Source organism: Eublepharis macularius, chromosome 1, assembly GCF_028583425.1.
Source record: "Eublepharis macularius isolate TG4126 chromosome 1, MPM_Emac_v1.0, whole genome shotgun sequence".
In the NCBI taxonomy this organism is placed as follows: Eukaryota; Metazoa; Chordata; class Lepidosauria; order Squamata; family Eublepharidae; genus Eublepharis; species Eublepharis macularius.
Genome location: NC_072790.1, coordinates 165,015,873 through 165,037,068, shown reverse-complemented (window position 1 = coordinate 165,037,068; position 21,196 = coordinate 165,015,873). Strand labels below are relative to the sequence as shown.

The 21,196-nt window shown below is 41.3% G+C and overlaps 1 protein-coding gene across 2 annotated transcripts in view; it reads right to left on the bottom strand.

The window, feature by feature from the left end:
• The window catches only part of CDC42EP3 (CDC42 effector protein 3), a 36,519-nt gene that overhangs the window by 7,728 nt on the left and 7,595 nt on the right, over positions 1–21,196 (bottom strand). Inside the window, exon 2 of one of the 2 annotated variants that reach the window (XM_054982750.1) lies at positions 1,553–1,607. The exons of the other annotated variant lie outside the window; for it this stretch is intronic. The gene's annotated coding sequence lies outside the window, so the exon portion shown is untranslated. The remainder of the gene's footprint in view (positions 1–1,552; positions 1,608–21,196) is intronic. 2 annotated transcript variants of the gene reach the window in all.

Here is a 21,196-nt window from a genome sequence, read left to right as displayed (position 1 = left end):
TCTAACATACTTTGCTCTGAAGTTTGGGGAAAGATTTCAGTAAAGCTGGGATGGCTGCTGTGTGAGGGGAGAAATTTGGAGGGTTTTTTGGCCCATATGGCAGCAATTTTTCCCTACTGTCCCTGTTGTAAGTAGCCCCACCCCCACCTCCCGCACCATCACTGGGGAACTTTTCATTTTTTAAAAAAATTGGCTCTAGAATGTTGTTATACTGATATACGGTTGTAAATGAGTTTTCTGAATTCTCAGCTTTCATTTTTTTAAAAACTTTCTAGCCCCTTCTCTTGAGAAGATGCAAGAGGAAAGGGCATATCTTTGCAAAGAAAAGAGCTAGAGAATTACATTTTTTAAAAAGAAAGCTTGAGATTCAGAGAACTTGCTACACTTACGGTCACAACAGTATACCAACATACCAATGCCAATTTTAAAAAAATTACAAAAGGTCTGGTGGCCTGGAGAAGGGCGGTGGTTGCTGCTGGCGCACTGGAGCAAGAAAACTGTGGGGGGAACCTGCCATATGGAAACCCCCGTGGCTGCTGCACTTGCAGCCACACCAGCAGCGGGGAAACCACAAAATCCCACCCCTGTGTAGAAGATATTGTTTTATGTGTAGCAGAAGAGAAAACTTAGCCTGTAATAGAGGGGTTTTCCACATTTGAAATTGACTAGTACGTCAGTTGCAGATCTCCAGTGCTAAAGTCACATGGTAATAGCAGTGAGATATGAGACTAGTCTGTTTCAATGCCAATCTCCTTTACATAAGTGAAGTTTCCGCCTTCTGATACACTAAGGGGGACATGCCTTCTTTTTTAAAATAAAGGGGGAAGCAGCATGTTTAAAAAACAAGTAGTGAATATTTTCTTTACATTCCAATTTGCTGCATTAAAAAATCTTTAAAACAGCTTAAATATTACAAAAAATAAGGTATAAGGTCAAAATTACATCTTCTTAAGTCCATTAAAATCAATGGGCTTGGGAAAGTGTAATTCTGTTTAGGACTGCACTGTAAAGGCAACAAAATTATAAAATGAAGTACAACTTAAGCAGCAGGCATATAATAAATCAAGCAACAGTGACTTATATAAAGTTAGAAACAGAAAACAAGCAAACATTAAAAAGTCTTAGGAATGAAAAAGTTTTAACAGCCTTATCAATGTAGTGTTGCCATTTAAATCAGTCTAGAAAGGGCATTCCGTTAAAAAAAATCCCAGTATTCTCAGGGCCCTCTTTCCAGTCACCACCCATCTAGCATTTAGGTTGCTGACAGGCCTAGAGAAAAGTATCTTATCCCTTTAATAGAGGCTTAATGAGTAGAAATGGGTAGCTAACGTTTTTCACAGCACACAGGGAAATAATATCCTATTAGACATGGGATATTTATTCTCCAGGTAGTGGGCAACTATAATTAGGGCCTCCAAGGATGATCTTGAGGATCTGCAGCTTTGTACTGGAGACAGAGATCCTAAAAATATTCTGGTCCAAAGTCTTCTATGTCAAAGCTGGCACCTTGAATTGTGTTCAAGAACAAACAGAGATTTATGCAAAAACTTACCATCCATATTTTTGCAGTCTCCTGGAAGCATCTTTAGGTGCAGCAAGATCTAACACTGAAGAAGAAGAAAGAGGATGTGATACTTCTCCCCAGTGTTTATAGTTACAAAACCCCTTCTGCCCCCAGACTCATCGAGTATAGTTGCTTGGCTACTGATTGGCTTATTTAAAATCATTCCTGTGGGACTTCTGAAACCACCCCTGAAGACCTGATCTAATTTAATTTGATTAAAAGGCTCCCCCACCCCTGGTTTTATAGTTCCTCCATGTATCTTCGTCACTCTATGGATCGAATTGCTACAGAAAACAATTGGGAGTTCAAGTGATCTTATCACAACTTAACAACATGGAAGCTTCAGTCTGTGTGATGGTTTTGCTTTACATTGGATGCCTCAACCACAGGCTAGGGAGGGAGAGGAAGACATTTAACTCTTTTCTTCTTTTTCTGTGGCCACAACTAGACTCGATAACTAGGCCAGTTAGGTGGTACCAAGAAAATGGTTTCTTCATCATGCTTACAGGAAGAGTTCAGAGGTCACACTAAGAGGCCCATTCACATATGTGGCCATTATATGGTAGAGGCTCTGACATTGCCTGAGTCTTTGGGGGGGGGCTGAATTTTATTTAATATTCCCATCTTTTCTCCAAGCAGCTCATAGGAGTGTTCAAGCCTCACAACAATCTTGTATGGTAGATTATGCTGAGCAGGTTGGACACGAGTTGGGCACTTGCTCTGTCTAAGCCAACTTTAGATGTCAATAATGCTTGAATGGTGCAGCCACCTTTGGAGTAGATCTGTACAGATCTAGTTACCCCAACTAGCTTCTTCCCTGACAATGGAATTTGTGGCTTCTGGGTTTAGAAAAAAGACAATTAAAGGGGGGGCATAACAGAGGTTCATACATTTATGCATGATGTGGGGAAAATAGCTAAAGGGAGTTTTTCTCCCTCTCCCATAATACTAGAATTTGGGGGTACTCATTGAAGCTGCTGGTAGCAAAATCAGGACAGACAAAAGAAGTTCTGTACTAGGATCGCCAGGTTTCCTCACCCTCTGGGTGGGAGGTGGGAGTCCTGGCACTTAACTTTTTGCTGCCCTTGCAAGCGTGCTCCCAGCCTGCACAATGACTTCACTTCCAGGAATCAGGCCGCTATGGAGCACAGGAGTGCTGCTAGCATGACACGATGGGCCCTGGAGTGCTCCTGCACTCTGTAGCGGCCCAATTCAACCCAAATCGGGCCAGATTCGGGCTGAATCGGGCCACTGCGGAGTGCAGGAGCACTCCAAGGCTTGTTGCATTGCTTCGGCAGCACTCCCACATGCCGCAGCAGCCCGATTTGGGCCAAATCTTCAGGCAATGCTTCTGTGGCAAAGTGGGGATTTAAACCAGGGTTTCACAGAACCTAGGGGTCCCCAACTTGTTTGAGCCTGTGGGCACCTTTGAATTCTGACACAGGGTGGTGGGCACAACAACAAAATGGCTGCTACAGGAGGCGTAGCCAACCACAAAGATCAGTTAGTGATACATAACTCTAATAGTAACTCTTCAACATTTCAAGCAGAAGCTCTGCTTAACAGGATATCTTTTTAAATGAATGTATTTTTAAAAAATATCTTCTTGCCTACACACAGCTTATCTGTGTATGCAAGATTTTTGTGCTGTGGTGGCAACTGCTGCCAAAGCAATGCTGTTTGGTGAATCTATACAGCCAATAAAATTTCCAGTGGCCAATCAGAAGCCTGCTGGGCAAAAGCCCCACTGGATTCAGCCCACTTTCTAAAAACATATGGCAGATGCTTGAAAAAGAATTGGAGGGTGCCATGACATTGGGTACCTCTGCTCTAACCAGTACATATAGAACATTCCTGTATTTGAAATTCCTATTTCAACTACAGTTTAAACTTTATTTTTATCCGAAATATAAAATTATTCAGGAAGTCTTTTTACTATAGTCATAGTTAATGTCTGTGAATTTTTGAAGCTGTTTTCTTTGCCTTGTTCATTGGATTTATGTTTCTCTCATTTTTCAAGAAGGCCATTTTATAAACTTAGTAAGGTCATAGTTAATGTCTGTGAAATCTTAAATAGTTTTCATTGCTTTTTTATTGTATATATTATGTTGTTGCCCTGTTTCTCTAGCTCTGTAATCCAGGTTTGTTCACTGTTTGTTGCATGAAATTCTGCTTTATTGTATGTAGTATACTGTTTTAGTGCCCTGTACTCTAATTTTGTAATCCTGTTCTATTGCTTTGTTTATGTGCATTATACTTATTCTGACTTCATTGTTTTAATAGTGCAATCCACTCTGAGTCTCAATGAGAAAGGCAAGCTATAAATGATGCAAATAAACAAATAAATAACTTATACATGGCATTAGTAATCTGTATTGTAATACTTTTTCTTTTTGTAGTATTTGATATTTTATTACTGGAGGGGTGTATGTGTAAAAAATACAAACAAAATTGTCTCAATGTTGAAAACAAGGCACAGGTACAGAAAAGTTTCTGGTACATTTATGTTTCCTTTTTCTCAGAGAGTATACGGATCACAACCCAACCCAGAGTTTGGTGTTTTTAAGCCTTTAGATTTCAGTGGCTTAAGCCAGGGATTCTTAATCCCTGGCTTAAGTCCATACATCCCCCCCCTCAGATAAAGATCTACTACTCTGGGGGGGGGGACATTCAGAACTTTTGGTAACAAACTGGAGAATCTGGATGCAAAAGTGGAACTACTTCGTCTTACTTGCAATGGCTTCTGATAGGAAATGCAGAAGAGCTATTCTATACTGCTCATTAGAGATGGGCATGAACTGGGAAAATTCATAGTTCATTGCATTTCACAAACCATGACCGTTCGTGAACTTGCCCTGGTTCATGAACTGGTTTGTTCAGCTCGTGAAAACATCACTTCCGGGTCAGCAAAAGGTCTGCAGAGAGCTCATCCCCCCATTGCCTAGGAAACGGATTGATCTGCAGCAGGTTGTCTGCAATAACGAACCAAAATATGGACCAAATGAACTGGGCTAAAATTTGTCACAGTTCAAGAGAAATGAGCTCCCATGAACCACCAATTCACGAACCACGAACCAGTTGGGTTTGTGACAAACTTTGGTTTGTATTTCGGTCTGTGCCTGCCTCTACTGCTTATTAAAAAATCCCAGATCCTATGTTTCTCCTACTGGTTCTTGAAAAAGAGTCAAAATAAGAATCAAAAGTAACATTAGGAGTTGGCAAATGGCTATCAGCACAAGGATCTCATTGAATGTATGCTCTTGATCTGTGTAGCATGTGCATATAGCATTGCCGTATCTTGAGTTCTATATTTATGTTCCATTTTTTTGTGGCTTGGGGGCATTCAATGATTATGTTGTGTACTTGTTGGCAGCAGTGAATTAAAGGTTAAGCATCACTGCCTAACTATGCATTGGCCTGTAGCTACTGTGCCAGGTTTGGTGGGTAAATTGCCTCTTGCAAGTTAAATTCTGAGAGTTTGGTTGAATGAAAAGAGCTGATAAAAGGCATTACATGATCAAATTATAGAAGCTTGAATAGAAAACCTTGATGAAGACATCAGCCACTGTGGGTTCACCAAAAGCAATCAGAGCGATATGTGGCAATGCCTCCAGGGTAACAAAGTTATCCTCTCTGATACAAAAGAGAAATCTGAGATAGGCATATATACCATTGTTTGGATATTAACTAGATGAAGTAGCATTGTAAAGTTTCCAGAAATGTTTTCTTTATACACTTTAACTGCTATGGAGATAGGTCAAGATGGGTAGCTGTGTTAGTCTGTCTGTAGTAGTGGAAAAGCAGCTCACTTCTTCAGATCTGAAGTAAGCTGTGGCTCACAAAAGCTCATACCTTACCACTAATTTTGTTAGTCTTATAGGTGCTACTGGATTCTTGTTCTTTTCCACCTTAACTATTGACATCTGTAAGACTAGCTTTCAAACTAACATGCTTGATATTAACCTACATTAATATTTCAAAAGATATAAATGATGTTAAATGCAATAAAAGTATGTTTAGAAAACTGTATATGGAATAAGTTATACCAATAGTATCTTATATAATGATACATTAGTATTTGTACTAATTATACTTAATGTTATTTTGTTATTGGCAATTACCTGATCTGACTCCTGGGTTTTAAACTACCAAGTAGACATATATTGCTTCTCTCCATTTTTATACCTAAACAATTTGGCATCTGAATAAAAGTGTTACAGAGGAAGAAATCTTTTCTTCTCCTAGCAATGGCCTCCACCCAACAAACTTTTTCTTTTTAGATTTGTATAGGACCCAACCAACGGGTAGACCAGAGATCCCCAATTCTACTTTTGGAATTTGGAGAAAGGGAGGTCAGTGTCACTCACCACCACACAATGATTAAAATGGGTGACAATTACAAAATGTTGAGAGATTTTAAGCCAAGCTTCTTCTCATGATGGGATCAGCTATTTCTGAATGGTCACTCTCTGAAGACCAAAAAGCAACGCCTTCTGGTGTACTTTCTACTCCAGTGAGACGGAAGAAAGCCAGGATTGGAATAACAACAATAATAAGGCTTAAATAGGTTTTAAAATGAACAGCCTCACTGGAGACTTACTTGCTTCCTAAGATTTTACTTGAGATAAACAGATACACAGCAGCATAATACACAGCAGTCATTTCCCTCAGATTTCATGTGAGAGAATATAACATAATATATGGTATTTATTACACACATGACCTCAAGAAGGTTTAAATGTGAAGGAAGGCTCTAGAAAGCTGGCTGAAGCAATCCTGGGCATGTCTCTCCCCAAAAGTGAAAGCCATGCACAAGTCTCTGCAAAATGTCACTGCCACTTAGGACTTGCCTTCAAAATACTGATAGGGAAATACTGCATTAACAAATGAAGCAGTTCCTGTTACATCACTGTGCATATTGCACAGTGATGGTAAACATGACCGGCAAAAGGTCAGCTGTGTGAGCTTAACTTGCCATGCTTCAGAAATATTTATATTATCACACATACTTTTTGAAGCCACAACCTTTTTGTACAAATTTTAGCTTTGGAGTGGTCTTCTCAAAACCATAAAGACTACCCACATCAACATATGAAAAAAATCAAGTCAGAGGCCATTCAGAGGTACCTTGAACGGTGGATGCAAAATGGATGACAATGAGCTTAGAAAGTGCCTGATGCAAAGACTGTATAGAAGTAGTTCTTTAATCCAGTAACATCCACTGACTATGTAACATTATCATTGAATCCCCCTGTCAAGTCACAAGTAAAAAAAAACCCAAGACATAAAAACAGCCCTTCAGACAAGACAACTTTATTTATATAGCTAGATTCATGGCACATACATACTAGAGAGAAAATGGTTCTCAAAAAAAGTGCTATTTTTGAAGAACGTATTTCTCCCTTCACTTTTGTTATTACGATGCCCCTTCCATTTTCTTTCTGGAAGCTTTTCACATGTCTCATAGATGGACAAGTACTACAGCATGATCCTAACCACAGTTGCACCCTTCTGAAGCCATTGAAATCAATGGGCTAGGTGCAATCAATAACACTGTTATTGACTGCACTGCAGCCTATGCACTTCATTCCATTACTCTCTGAACGATCAGTACAGTGACAGCTAGAGTTGCCAGCCTCTAAGTGGTAGCTGGAGATCTCCCGGAATTACAACTGATCTCCGGGCCATAAAGATTAGTTCCTTGGAGAAAATGGCTGCTTTGGAGGATGGATTCTATGGAATTATACCATGCTGATGTCCTTTCCCTCCCCAAACCCTGCCTTTTCCAGGCTGCATCCCCCAAATCTCCAGGAATCTCCCGAACAGGAGTTGATAACCCTAGTGACAGCACAGAACATTAAATCCATAACTGCGATATACTAAGACCATCAACACCTTCCCAGTCTGTGTTCCCTGTATGCCCCATGTTGAAAGATGGGCATCTTCTCTTTCCAGGCGACACCAATGTATATATGACAAACAAGCCAGGCCATGGCTTGCTTTTGATACACCTAGGAAAGCAGGCAGAGTTACACAGAAATAAATGGAGCTGCATGGCAGTCCAGTGAACACAGGCAGCAGGACAAAGTGGGCACAAATGCCAGCAATCGTTTCCACGTTTAATTCAACTTGCTGGTTATTATCTGCAAAGCCCTCCATGGCCTTGGACATACATATTTGCAAGATTGTCTCTCTCAATATGCTCCACTGCTGCAAATTCTCTCTCCGAGCAAAGTCTTTTGCAGGGGCCATTCTACAAATAAGTAAGACTAACATTTGCCCATACCAAAGCATTCCCTTTTTCAATTCCCACCTGGTAGGGTGGCCTGCCTGATGAGGTGAGGAAGGCTTCCATACTTCTGTCATTCTGCAGAAAGTGTAAAATAGGGAACAGAATTATGGTTGTTGTGGGTTTTCCGGGCTGTATTGCCGTGGTCTTGGCATTGTAGTTCCTGACGTTTCGCCAGCAGCTGTGGCTGGCATCTTCAGAGGTGTAGCACCAAAAGACAGAGATCTCTCAGTGTGTGACACTGAGAGATCTCTGTCTTTTGGTGCTACACCTCTGAAGATGCCAGCCACAGCTGCTGGCGAAATGTCAGGAACTACAATGCCAAGACCACGGCAATACAGCCCGGAAAACCCACAACAACCATCGTTCTCCGGCCGTGAAAGCCTTCGACAATTCAGGGAACAGAATTGTTCAGGAGGGCATTCTTTTAAAATGAATAGACTAGGATTGTAGTTTAATCATGAAAAATTGTAGGCAGCCCTCATTCTCACTTTTTCCCCCTTATATTGTATTGTTTATTGACACTATTATCTCATATTGCATTGCTTATTGGATGTATTATATTCTTTATTTTATTGTTTCTCTAACTATGTGATACAGTTTTTCTGCATTATTTATTCTAAGTATTTTACTAGACTTTATTGCACTATTATGTAACTATGTAATCCAGATTGAGTCTCAGCAAGAAAAGTGGACAACAAATGAAGTAATTAAAAATAATTCCATGCTAGCCTTATGATTCACTGATGATTCCCTAATCCACAATGTGAACCAGCATGGACCAGTGATGCTAAGGTTGCCATCCCCCTGCTAGCAACCACCACCATCCCCAGCTCACACACCCTGTCACCACTCAGCTGGCCAGTGGAGGAAAAAACAGGGGACTCACCCCATTACCATGGGCTTCAGCTTTTCCAGGTGATATTGTGACACTGCCTGCAATACGACAAAATAATTTTCTATACATTTGGAAGTGATGTCACCACATTGCCGGGTGAAGCCCTGGCATTTGGCCAAAAACCATGCACGGGCATCAGAAGGATTCTCCCCTGCCACCTGCCATCTTCCTCTGCCCTCTGCCCTGGCAACCCTGAGTGATGCACCTGATCGTGTACATCAGCTTTATGCCTGCATAAACAATGACTATTCTGATTTATCAGGTCGTAGATCCAGAGGAGTTATCTGTGTTAGTTGTAGTTGCAAAATAGTAAAAAGTCCAGTAGCACCTTAAAGACTAACCAACTTTATTGAGGCATAAGCTTTCGAGAACCACAGCACTCTTCGTCAAATGCATGGAAGGTATGATTACATATCAGGCTTTTATTTATTCTGTTTGTAGTGCAGCATGGTAAAAGAAAATCTACAAAGATCACATCCAAACAGATTTACAACAAAATGCTCCAAAACTTGGATATGATAGTTTACTAAGACGTAGGAAAGAAAAATCATGTATCTTTCTCTTCTAAAATATATACCAGGGGTGGCCAAACTGCGGCTCAGGAGCCACATGCAGCTCTTCCAGAAATATTGTGCGGCTCCCAGAGGTCTCTGAGTATCGCCGTGGCTGTACAGTTTATCTCCCTCCCTCCCTCCCCTTCTTTCCTTCTTTCTTTCCATGTCTTTCGTATTTTCAATAAAAATGTTGGGGTTGCCAGGTCCGACTCAGAAAATACGTGGGGACTTTTGGGGTGAAGCCTAGCAAGGATGGGATATCACTTTTGTCAAAGGTCAGGTGATTACTCTTCCCAAGCTCCACCCCTTTTGATTATGTCACTTCCAGCATACTGCACCAAAACCCCACCCCTTCCTGTGATGCCACTTTCAAGACACTCCCACAAACTCGCCTCTTCCTCTGAAGTCACTTCAGTGTGTCATGTTTTGCGGCTCTCCAACATCTGACATTTATTCTATGTGGCTCTTACATTAAGCAAGTTTGGCCACCCCTGATATTCAATACTCCCTAACTTCCCTATTCTATACTTAGGACTTGGTTCAGAGAATTGTCTTATTTGAGCTATTTAAAGCATGAATACGCTCGCCTTATATGGAAGGTTTCCAAGCAGAGTTGCCAATTCCAGCTTGGAAAATTCCTGGGGATTTGGGGGTGATGCCTAGGAAGGATGGAGTTTTGAGAGCAGAAAGACCACACTGGAAAGACCACTCTCTGTTGTCTGAATCAGCTGTAATTCTGGGAGAACTTCAGGACACACCTGGAGGTTGGCAACTCTATTTCCAAGGCACCTTGGAAAATCCAGCTTTAAAGCTGCCTTCCTAAACAGCAGCACTTCCTCAACTTCCTGCATTACAGCTTGAGATACAATGCATGGGGCTTTTGTGAATGAAAGTAAAAAGACCTGCACTCATCTTTATGATTTAATTATTTCAAATATTTGTATCATGTATTCCAAATGTAACTTCATGTACAGGTGTAAAGGATTTAAAAGTCACGAATGGTTTTTATGCTGAGTAAACAAATATGACTTTTCTATTAAAATTATATAAGTACGGAAATGTCTTCGTTACATATCCTAAAATCACATAGGACCAAACAGGGCTGCCAATCTCCAGGTGAGGCCTGGAGTTCTCCTAGGGTTACAACTGATCTCCAGACTACAGACATCAGTTCCCCTGGAGAAAATGGAAGTTTGGGGGGCACTGCATTCCCACTGAGCTTCCTGCCCCCTCCAACTCTGCCCTTTTCAGGTACCATTCAAAAATCTCTAGGAATTTCCAAAGCTAGACTTGGGAACTATACATAATGCTGGAGCTCCACGGGAGTCCTGGCATGATTTCTGGCCTTAAAAAGCACTGGGGTTACAATCATCCAGCCTGCCAGTTAAGATGGACCTCACAAGCCCTGCTCTCCGTGCCCTTCAGAGAAAGGCAGGTGGCAACCACAGGCAGAGCTTTTTCAGTAGCAGTATCTCACCTATGGAATATCCTTCACCTTGAACTCACCTGGTACCTATATGACTTCTTTTAGGTGCCAGGAAAAAGCATTTATGTTTACCCAGACTTTCAATTAAGGGGGTGATCTTTTAACACCATTTGTATAGTGAGCATTTAGCCTGAAAACTGTTCAATTCCTTTTAAGCTGCTCAGTGATTTATATTTTTATCCTCTGGATGGGTTTTTAATGCTGAGTTTTAATTAACAGCATTTAATGTTCTAAGTTTTTATTATGTTTTATTTTGTACGTCACCTCAGACAGGTTCCTACTTTCCCCTTTTGGGGTTTATGGGACTTTTTCAACTGGGGAAGCAATATGAGGGGAAGAGGTAACTTTCCACAGCATCAGCCCATAACCCCCCTGTGCTTTTTGAGCCAAAGGACGTAACATGTATTTTGCAACACAATCCTATGCAAGTTTATGGAGAAGTCCTGGAACATTCAGTGGAACTTATTCCCAGATAAATGTGGACAAGCTTGTGCCCTCAATCATGCATATTCAACAGCACATAATTACAGTTTCTATTTGTCTTTTGGGACACCAGGATAGTTAAAATATACTTGAAGCGTTTTCTCTATTTACCTGATAGAGGCTCTCCACTTTAAAAGTCTCCATGAGAAACGTTACACAGGTTAGTATATACCCTATTCAAGACACAGACTTAGGATCTAACTTCCCTTTCTGCTTGCATTAGGCACTTCTGCTTGTGCAACAGTCAAAGCTATTGTTGCCTTTCCCTGTTTTCATGATGTTCCTGTAGGTCCAATGACCTACAGGGGCACAATTTCAGGGGTTACAACAGGAAGGGAGAGGTGGAAAAGCTGTCATGTATACAGCACATCTCCCTCCACCCTGCATACGACCAAGCTACAGGGTCTCTGCTGGGGGGAAGGGAAGGAAGAAGGTTGGTTGCCTTCCATCTTATCCCATGTATTCTTTGAAAAAAAGGAAACTGGACTACTAGGCAAATGGATGATGTTAAGGGAACTATGAAACCTTGCCAAGTGGAGTTGCCTTTCTAAAGGCAGTCTTAACATCCATCTATACTTTTATTTGCATGGAGGGACTGAGCTTGAAATATTTAACTGCCACAGTACTAATATCTTTGAGACGTCTCAGGACCAAACTGAATGAAACTCTAGGAGATCCATGATTGGATCTCCAGGTCATTTTTTTAAAAAATGAAGGATTCTTGAGTTTGAATCAGGGCTGTGGTATTCTTAAAATGTGTTCTATCCCAGCCTCCCTTATTTGGATTTAAGTTCCAAAAACTCAGTGGGACTAACTTCCAAATGAACATGCAAGGGATTTGGTTGCACGTCTATACAAGACTTTTGCAAGTCTGAATTTTCCCATTAATTGTAATTAGGTAGTAATACAGATGGACTGAAAATTCTTTCCAGGTTACCTGAGCACCAGAAGAAGTATATATAATTTCAAGCACTGAGCACAACACGAATTCTGAGCAGGCAACAAGATGTTTCCAATCAAATATTCAATCTGGGGTGTGCCACATTAGGGATTCCATGGCCAACAGATATGACTGTTTAATTTTGGTAGATCCCCAAATACGAAAGTCTGTGTTAGTCCCAAGCCAAACTAAACAAGGCAGGAAAAGGCACTTCAGGTTTTCAGATTCAGCCACTATCACCCGACAAAACATCAAATTGACTTGGTATGCAAGTCCCATAGCTAGTATCAATAGACAAGATTTATGCTGGTTAACCAAGTCAATTCACCATGATAAATTAAGAAAAGGTCCCTCCCATTTTTTCATTTTTGTCTATGGGTGGGATGCACGACATATTGCAAAAAGGCTGAGTGAAGCATATGATTGAAACATTTTAAATGTATTTTAAATTAGCTGAGGTTAAATCAACTGAAATTAAAGCTCTTCTGGTGACCCCTGTGGACCTGCCATTAATCTTAATGCCAACATTCCCATATATTTGTCTTGCCCAAGAAACCACACATTTGCTTAAACATATCTGAGATTGATTTTCATCCAATATTTTTACTCAAGCTTTGTGAAAGTAAAAACTGACAATCTACTATGTGGCACCATCCATGAGCCAGTGTGGTGTAGTACCAGACTAAGCCCCCAAGGAGATGCAGCATTAAATACCCAGTGTGATATGAAACAAGCTCAGTGATCTCTTGGGCTAGTCGACATAACCCTGGGTAATTGTGAAGAAAAACCGAAGAGGAAACCCTACAGTCTGCTCTGAGCTGTTTGGAAGAAGAGCAGTATAAAAATCTTATCGATAAAGACGGCGTTCTCCTACACACGCCCCACTGGGAAAAGAAATCAGAGTAGTGTAAAAGGACTGCTACAACTGTAGAATCTCCTGGCAGACTCTGTCCTAGTACAGAATGCTGGAAACACAAACATACCTATCTACAATATTTGCATCCAACCCTTCCTTTAAGGACCTCAGTGCAATGTTTATGTAGGTATTCCATTTTACTGATTCACCTTACAGGAACAGAACATACCACAATCCCGCCCCCCCAAATCGTACAATTTTTATAAGTATCTTGTGCATACCCTTTTATGTAGTATTATTGCTAACCAAGAAATTATTGAATGATATTACATGACAGTGGTTCTTCTTTTACAACAGCAGCATATAAGTACCACACATTAATAGTGTGTTTATTTATTTGCTTATTTCTAGCCTGCCCTTTTTTGCTGAGAATCAAGACAGATTTAAAACTATCAGGTAGCAAACACCTCCAATGAACAGTGCAGTAAGACTAGGATTACAGAACTGGACAACAATGCAAATAAAGTAACAAAAACTGTTTAAGGCATAGTACCATAGTACAGTATACATCTTTGTCATGTGACTGAAAAGGCACTTTAGATTCTATATCCCACAACACCCAATCACATGGGAAACAATTCATGGTCATGGTATAAAAATGATCTACTTCCACTGAGTCTATGACTGTTGCCACAGCAGACACCATCCCTAGAATACTGCATAATATTTCTATAGCCACTCTGTCTCCCTGGAGGTGAAATAGGATTATCTCTAATTCAATGAATTATGCAAAGATAATGTAAAGTGGAAGTGTGTGAAACTGTATTTTTGCTCAGCAAACATACCATAAAAATAGCTGTCACTTGCTGCAACTTTTATATTTGATGCTCTGGAGTCTACTTTTAATTTTGTTATATAATAAATACCTCAGCTATTATATTACAGTGTCAGCATAAACATATTAATATCTGCAACTGAAGAACTCCCAAGACAGGCTGGGGAATTGCAGTGCTATAGTCAATAAAGTGATATAATTTTTTCTACTATATAAAATCACAAAACACAAATCCCCATTGCAATAATGAGTTGTTTTATTAATCCTTTTCCCTGTTGCATTATTCAAACCTGTATGTCATTTCTTAGTGTTCAAAATACTGTAAAACTGTCACTTTTCATAAATAACTTGGGAAGCAGAATCATTTACAGAGGAGGAACTAAAGCTGAGAATTACCCACACTGAGAATTCTCAAAGCCACAGGGAAAGGCACGTCATCCTGTGCCAAAGCAGTTGCAGGGATCCACTTGCACACACAAGACCTTGGAGGTGGTCTTGGCATTATAAATCCTTACTCCACGAAACCCCAGTAAATTGTATAAAATTAGAGCATACATTTCCTGCTCATTCTTTTCCTAATAGAAATCAAGAGCAAATACCTGAGCAAGACATTTTATTATCAGAGAAGTTTTAAAAAAAACTTTCCTCCACTTTGCGATAAGCTCATTGTGATAGTTTGAGAAGAACCAAACCACCTGCCTAAGAGTGTTTTAAACAATGGATGGGATTGAATAACTCCCCTGTGCAAAGTCTCATTGTGACAGAAAAACTTCCTCCAATGGATTACACTGAGATGATGATTCTTTGTTTGATGCTTCTGCACCGTCTCAGTGTTAGGATCGTTCTACACAAACACCATTCACCAGTACATTAAGTGATCAGATGTTTCTACTCCCACAGATTTCCATGTGCTCCTCAGAACCTCTATATATCTTTTGGAGAGCCGGTGTGGGGGACAAGCCTGGAAGACCCAAGTTCAAATTCCTGCTCAGCTGTGAAGATCCCTGGGAGACCTTGAGCCAGTCGTTTTTTCTCAGACTAACCTACCTCACAGGCTTGTTGTGAAGATAAACTAGAAGCAGTGACTGAGCTCTTTGGAAGAAGGGCAGGAAAAAAATTATAACAGAGACATCATAGTAATTATCTATGAGGGTCAGCTTTCTTTTGTATGATAGCCACAGCCCACTTGGCAAATCTCATGCACAGAGAAAATCACCTGAAGACCTGAAGACTCTGCATTCACATTGTGAATAATCTGTAGTTCGCTTGTGATGAAAATGAGCCAGGAAGATGGTTGTTGTGGATTTTCCGGGCAACAACCACCGTTCTCCGGCCGTGAAAGCCTTCGACAATATAATGAGCCAGGAAGTCCTTGGATTTATATGCTCCCTCCCTCCTGCCCTCACAACTACACCAGGATTAAAGAGTTCCTGGTATAGAAAAATTTGCTCCAATGTTTGAATTGGGTGCTTTAACAAATTGTGAGGAGGTTTTTTTCATTAAAACAAACTGATTTGTAGCTAAGTATCCAACTGCAGTTTGCTAACGCACCAGCTTACAAACCGTTAATTCTAAACCAGGAAATTGTCAATCAATGCATAGTATGTAAGGGGAGGACACTAGCATCCCAAAGCTTGATGACTTCCGTAGCTTGCTCTCAGACCCAACTGAGTGCAGCCATTGGCTTTTAGCATGTTATTCTGAGTGCTTCACTGTAGGAACAGCATGTCTAATGTTAGTGAGGATAAAGACCTGTGAGAGCCATTGGCCATCACATGATCTCCCTTTGTGTATGGAGGTGGTTCTGGAAATGGCCTAAACTGGAAGTTGCATCATCATTAACTGCAAGTTTATCAACAGAATTAAACAGAGTTTTAATGCAGGAGAATATTCTGATTAAAAGTCCCACTACTGAATGTTTTCCCAAAGGGGAGCTTATTATTAGAACTTAAAAAAAAAAAGATGGTAAACTGACAGGCAAAACAATTCCCCAGTGTGACTTTATCATTAGTTATGCTGGCAGCAAGCATTCTGGTCATCCTACGGTTACTCAAATTCTAGAATCTCTAACTGAAAACAGATCCTTCACAGTACATATGGAATGTACATCCAGAAAAGCATAGACAAAATAACAGTATATGTCTCTGTCTATTCTTCCGCAGTGCTCCAACTCTAGTTTGTCAGCCCCAGAGAATAAATTGAATTAAAGTGAGTTTAGGAATCTAAGTAAAACCATATTTGGCTACAGCAGTTAATTTGATTTCATGGCAAACCTAGGGGGTCATGTCAAATGCAAAATGATGCTTAACAACTAATTGTGGTAAGCAATTTAAAGCAATTTTAGTCTAAATTATCTCTGCCCTAGATGAGATCCAGTTACTTCAACACAAACAATGTATGAAATATTCATTCAGAGAGAAAAAATACCTCCTGTTCAACGTAATATGGTTTACAAAATGCATGTAAAACGCAATGGGTTGATAAGGAGGAGTAACATTTGAACCTTTTCTACAAAAACCAAATATCCAGGTTCATTCATTCATTCATTTATTTAAAATTTCTATTCCACCCTCCCCGCGGGTGGGCTCAGGGCGGATAACAACATACTAAAATACAATAAAAATTCATCTACATTAAAACATCATTAAAACAGCAGTGTATTTCTATTAATACACATTTAAAACAGGATGGTGGACAGCCTTCACAGGGAGGGTTAAGATTTTATACACCCCTTTTTTCAGGCCAGCGGAGGCCCAGCCTCAGCCGTATGCCTGGCAGAACAACTCTGTCTTGCAGGCCCGGCAGAAGGATAGTAGGTCCTGCTGGGCCCTGATCTCAGCAGACACAGCGTTCCACCAGGGGGGAGCCAGGACTGAAAAGGCCCTGGCTCTAGTCGAGGCTAAGCGGGCCCCCTTGGGGCCAGGAACAACCAACAGCTGTTTGTCCTCCGGGGAATATATGGGGAGAGACGGTCCCGTAGATATGCTGGACCCAGTCCGCACAGGGCCTTATAGGTCAATACCAGAACCTTGAATCTGATCCGGTACTCCACTGACAACCAATGCAGCTCGCGTGAGATCGGTGTTATATGCGCCTTATTTGGCACTCTCGTAATAACGCGCCGCTGCATTTTGTACCAGCTGTAATCTCCGGGTCAGGCTCAAGGGCAACCCTGTGTAGAGCGAGTTAAAGTAATCTAGCCTAGAGATGACCGTTGCCTGGATCACTGTAGTTAAGTCACGGGTTGACAAGTAAGGGACAAGTTGCCTGGTCTGCTGCAGATGGAAAAAAGAGGACCTGACAACCGCAATGACCTGTGCCTCCATTTTCAGGGAGGAATCCAGGATCACCTGCAGGCTCTTAACCCTCAGAACTGGCACTAACGGTGCCCCATCGAGGGCCAGGAGCCGGAGTCCTGAACCTAATCCCCCGTGGCTGAAGTACAGGACCTCCGTCTTCGTCGGATTTAGTTTCAGCTGACTCTGCCTCAACCAATCAGTCATGGCTGCAAAAGCATGTTCCAGGACATCTGGGGCTCAGTCAGGCCGGCCGTCCATCGTCAGATACAGCTGGGTATCATCTGCATATTTATTACACCCAAGTCTGAAACATTGTACCAACTGGGCATAGGGGCGCATACAGATGTTAAAAAATAATGGGGAGAGTATTGCTCCCTGTGGGATCTCGCACACCAAAGGGTGGTGGAATGACAATTTCTCCCCAAGCGCCACCCTCTGTCCCCAACCGTGGAGAAAAGAGACAAGCCACTGTAAGGCAGTCCCTCGTATCCCCACATCAGCGAGGTGGTGAGTCAGAAGACCGTAATTGGCTGTATTGAATGCTGCTGACAGATCCAATAATATCAGCAGTGCCGAGCCACCTCAATCCAGATGTCTACAAAGATTGTCTGTGAGGGCGACCAGCAACGTCTCCGTCCCATGTCCCGGGCAGAACCTGGACTGGAAGGGGTCTAGGGCTGAGACATCCTTCAGGAAGCCCTGCAACTCTTCCACCACCACCTGCACAATCACCTTTCCCAGAAATGGGAGGTTCGAAACCGGGCAGTAATTGACCAGGTTGGTGGGGTCCAGCGATGGTTTCTTTAAAAGAGGCCTCCTTTAATGGCCCAGGAAAACCCCCGGAGCCTAAGGATAGGTTAACAATGGCCTCCAGCGAGGATCACATCCCCTCGGCACTGGCCTTTACCAGCCACGATGGGTTTGGTTCCAAGGGACATGTGGTGGGCCTAACTGATCACATGGTCCTGTTAATCTCCTCCCCGGAGAGTGGGCTGAAATGTTCAAATATTGGCCCTGAAGACGGCCAAGAGGTCTCTAGCTCATTCACTGAATCAACTGTGGCTGTCAAGTCACGGCGGAAGTACACAATTTTATCAGCAAAAAAGTTCCCAAAAGCCTCACAGCTAATATCTGAATTCAAAATCTGACGGCCTCCCTCTGGCAAGGAGACCAATGACCCAACCATGTTAAACAATTTTTCCGGGTATGAGCTAGCTGATGCGATGGAGGCTGCATAAAACTCTTTCTTCACAGCCTTCACCACCACGTCTTAGGCTTTTATAAACATCCTATAAGATGATCTTGCCTCTTTGTCCTGAGATCGTCGCCACACTCGCTCAAGCCATCTTAGCTCCCTCTTCTTTCGTCGGAGCTCCTCTGTATACCAGGGAGCCCATCTTGCACAGGGGCAAAGAGGGCGATGGGGAGCCATTTTGTCAATGGCTTCGGAGAGCCGGCACCACCAGTCCTCCACCAGCTCATCTAATGAACTGCCATGGAGCATTGGATCCCACAAAGCGTTCTGGAACCCAATCAGCTTGCCTCCCTTGTGAGGGGTGGTAGTATCCCCAGCCGAGCCTTCAGGACCGAGTGGGTATGTGCATCAGATACATGTCAGATTCCGATTCCAAATCCAAATCCTAGCACTGAATTGTATCTGAAGATCAAGCAGTACAGAAGTTGCTCTTGTCTTGATTGATCTTAAAGGTCATAAAGAACAAAGTAGAAAAGATAATCCTTGAGGTTCCCAAGCCATTAAGGCTTAAAGTTACAACCTTGTGCATGAAAAACAACAGGGAGCCATTAGAGATGAAATTCCTCCCCATTTCCAAACCAGGTGACAGATAATTGTGACATGTAGTACAACTACTAGACTATCAATATGTTCTTCCCAAGGAACTGAAGTAAGTTTTTTTAAACATTGCTTTTATGTCCGTGTAGGAGGAAAGCTCCAATAATTCCCATCTAGGGTTGCCAACCTCCAGATGGTAGCTGGAGATCTCCCAGAATTACAGCTGATCTTCAGGTGAGAGATCAGTTCCCCTGGAGAAAATGACTGCTTTGGATTGAGGACTCTATGGGATTATAACCTTCTGAGCTCAAGCCCCTCCCTAAACCCCACCCTTCCCAAGCTCCACCCCCAAAATCTCCAGGAATTTCCCAAGCCAGTGTTGGCAACCCTGTTCCCATCCCCCCCCCAAAAACCATTGGATGGAAGCTATGACAATTAAATTGACATAGATTTGAACACAGAGATAAGTTTATGACTGTGGCCTGAAATGATCCAATACTCATTTAATTTTCTTTTTTTGGGTAACTGCTTGACTGAGCAAGAGGCAATTATCCATTGACAATCTGATAATGGATGGCAGGAGTTTTACACTTTCAGATTATGAATTCCCAAATTACAGAATAACACAACAAATCATTCTTAGCACAAATATAAACGGTATCCAACAATACAATCTCTCTCTGAATATACCTTCAGAGACCGTAAACCCCTAAATACCAGGGCTAGGAGTCAATACCTCATGCCTTGTTTGTTGGCCTTCCAGAGGTTGGCCATAGTGTGAGACACAGTGTTGGACTAGATGGACCACTTGTTTGATCCAGTAGTGCTCTTCTTATGTTCTAAGAATTCATCTTTTGTTTTCTAGCCTAGGTCTCCTCGGGTTAAAATTAACATGATTTCAGAAAATCTTAATGAGTGAATGATTACTTAATGAGGAAACAGCTGCTGCAGCAAACCCCAATTCTGAGTAGCCCTTTCCTCCCTCTCACCATTTACCAGACATTAATTAGTCCCCCCAATATCTTACGAAATAATCTCTTCACATCATCTAATTTCTCCTTCTCAATCTCCTCCCATACAGATGTTCAAACTATCCTACGGTGAAATTTCTCACAGTAGGGTAATGTGGAAATTAGGATCACACCAGCAGAGGGAGAAAGATGAATACATAATCCTGAAGACATTTTTTTACAAAGAAAGTAGCTCTGAAATCATTGGGACTTTCTCGTTCCAAATCTGCTCAGAACTAAGGTGAAAGTTATCTCAAGGAAACAATACCATCCTGCATTCCAACAGGATATGACTGAGTCACCAGGTTTAAACCCATTATATCCCTTGTATTTCCATTGTTCAGTTAGGGTGACTATTTTACATTCCAGATGTTTTTAAATTATTGATTCGGCAATGGCAGAAACATAATACCTGCCTCGTTATTGAACATGGTTAAGAGATCAGGACTTGGCCATGAGATTATGGGTTCCTTCCCTGCCATTTTCTCTGGAGAAAATTCCTTCTCCTTTCCTTTTATTATTAAGCTCATATGACCAGAGATTTTGAGCATAAAACAATACATCACAACAAGATAAAACATTACAAAACACAACAAAACAAGCAAAAGCAAAATACAGAGCAGTGGAATACATGTATGTCAAAATTCTAGAGCACATTAAATAAATAAATAGATGAGCCTATACAATTTCTCATATAATCAACAAAATGAAACTCATTTTAACGTTTTTAAAAAGACCACTATAGCCAAATATTTTGCAACAGATTGTGTTATTTCTGAATCAAAGCAGGGTGGATTTGATTTAAATCAAACTGATTTAAATCACGATTTAAATCACGATTTAAATCAATAGTAATTAAGGCTTGATTTAAATCATAGTTTTCTACATAAAGACTAATTCTTGCTGGTATAACTTTAATATGCAAGTAGATGCCTGCCTTACCGATAGGTAAAGGAACTTCATTAAAGTATTCCCAAACTGGGTCTCTTTTACGGCCTGCTGCCATTATAGGTTTTTTCCTCCAAGGAAAGAATGTGATAAACTTCAGGTCATACACACAAAAGATCCAAAGACTTGTGCAGTATTGTGCTCAAAAAGTTTCACTTTCATTTTGTACTGCTTGCCCCTCTCTCCTCACACTTAGTTTCTTCTTGTGCAGATCTATTCCACTCCAAACAATCAGAAAAATA